Raw genomic sequence first — 2,563 nt, forward strand, 5'->3', positions numbered from 1 at the left:
TCAGGCCACCTCGCTTTTACTTCTTCCCTGCCACCCAGTGCTCTCTGCAGGCATCTGACCTACTCGCGTACCTGTTCACTGTCCCCCCTCCCCCCCAGGAGGGCAGGGACCCCTCCTGCTTTGTCCGCCACAGTATTTCCAAGGTGGGGAACCCTGGGCGCTATCAGATCCAAATAGACCAGCTTCTGGGGACCCCGGCTCCCACGTGCTGTCACGTCCCAAACCCAGAGCCTGCGGCTCTTCCTTGGGAAGCTGGAAGCCCTGGGACAGCCCTTGGCCAAGAATCGCTGCCTCCGCGTCTGCAACTGGGGGACCCAACCCCACACAAGTCCCAGATATACACAGAGGGTCTGACACAGGGCAGGGCGGGAACGCATCTGTCGGATGGATGAATGAGCTCGACTCCTCAGTGCCCAGCAAGTGCTCTGCACACAGTAGGTATCTAATCCATGCTTGCTGGGGGCCCTGCACCTGAGGTCTTCTATTAGTCCTCGACCCCACAGGGCAGGCTCCATCTCCATGGCACCCTCAACGGGGAGCTCAGAGAATCACGCATCTGCACGCCCACGATTCCGTTCCATGCTGAGCCACGGCAACTTCACATACGTGGCCCTGGCTTCGATTTTACGGGAGTGATTCTTTTTTTTTTTTTTAATATATTTTATTGATTTTTTACAGAGAGGAAGGGAGAGAGATAGAGAGTTAGAAACATCGATGAGAGAGAAACATCGATCAGCCGCCTCCTGCACATCTCCTACTGGGGATATGCCCGCAACCAAGGTACATGCCCTTGACCGGAATCGAACCTGGGACCTTTCAGTCTGCAGGCCGATGCTCTATCCACTGAGCCAAACCGGTTTCGGCATACGGGAGTGATTCTTGCCCACACGATCCATGGAGAGAGGGTCGAGACCCCTTTGAAAATCTGAAGACTATTCAGTAAACGCTTCCCCGGGGGGGGGGAGGGGGGAATGCCCGGACACATGCGTGAAATGCAATCTCGTAAGGTTACACGTTCCTGGAGCCAGGCTGTGACCTCGGGCCACCCCCACCCCCAATTTAAGGAGGTCGCCTGCAGCCCCTCTGAGAGCGCAGGTCCCAGGACAACCTGCGGGGACAGCTCGCCCCCAAGTGGCCGAGCCGGGAATGGCCCGGAAATGGACCTATTTCTGTAGGGCCCTCAAGCGGGACCTCCGACCAGGCCCTGTGCCTGCTTTGCGGGAGGGAAACCCAGCTGCCCATCCCCAGTCGGGAGCCCACCCTGTGATGTAAGAAACGCACAGAACGTAGAGTCTCTGAGTGTATCTGAGCCAAGCGGACGGCCACTCCCAGGAGGCAAGCTCAACTGCGAAAGTGTGCGTGCGAGTGGCAGGTTTCCAGCCTTTAAAAAAATCTCTCTCTCTCTCTCTCTCTCTCTCTCTCTCTCCATATATATATATATATTTCAGAGAGGAAGGGAGAGGGAGAGGGAGAGATAGAAACATCAATGATGAGAGAGAGTCATGGATCGGCGGCCTCCTGCATGCCCCCCACTGGGGATGGAGCCCTTGACTGGGAATCGAACTGTGATTCGTGATTCAACCCCTGCTGGGCTGTTTAGCAGTTTTTATGTCCAGACCATCCTCTGTGGTTACTTTTGGTCTCTGAGTCTGCAGGGCTCCCCTGAGTGCATCAGGGTGAGCACCGTTATTGTCCACAGTCCTCACCCCCAGGGCCGTGGAAGGAGGCGGGGGCCCCATCCCAGAGGCTGACGTGGATGCTCAGTGGCCGACATCCCACCTGCGTGTTTGCCCCAGAGGAACGCGTCCGCCCAACCGTGCTTTGGTCCCTGACACGTCCCAGCCCCTGGCACAGCGCCTGGCGTCCCATAGGGAACGGAGGGAGAGGATGCTGGGAGAGTTCGCCAGAGGGGCCGACGGGAGACAACTTCTATCCGTGGGGAGGGACCCTGGGGTCATGTGTACCTTGGAGACCATGCAGCCATTCAAAGGAAAGTGGAGATTTGCCTGGCCCGTGTGGCTCAGTGGTTGAGCATCGACCGATGAACCAGGAGGACACGGTTCGAGTCCCGGGTTGTGGGCTTGATCCCCAGTGTGGGGCGTGCAGGAGGCAGCCGATCCACGACTCTCATCGTTATTGTTTCTCTCTCTCTCCCCTTCGCTTCCTCTCCGAAATCGGTAAAATATATTTCAAAATAAATAAATACATACGTAAAATGTGAAATACACTCCACGTGGAAATTTTAAAACAATGGAGAGGCAGGTATGCAGCCCAGCCTGATCAGCTTCCGGAAAAGAGATCTTGACTTAGAGCCCAAAACGTCCCAGAAAGCTGCCCCCACGCCCCCCCCCACTCCTACCCCGCTCCCACTCCTACCCCCACCAGCAAACAGGCCGTCTCAGACTCGCGCTCGCTTTTTAAGAGGTTTATTACTCCAATAGTGAATTCTTTTAAAAAGATGATAAAACTCATTTTTCTTCCAGTAGAAAAGAGACAGAGGCTTGCCCGGAGACCAGAAGCTACAGATGGACAGGGCTCCCACCTGACCAGATACCCAGGCTGC

This window comes from Myotis davidii, unplaced genomic scaffold, assembly GCF_000327345.1.
Source record: "Myotis davidii unplaced genomic scaffold, ASM32734v1 scaffold43, whole genome shotgun sequence".
NCBI lineage: Eukaryota > Metazoa > Chordata > Mammalia > Chiroptera > Vespertilionidae > Myotis > Myotis davidii.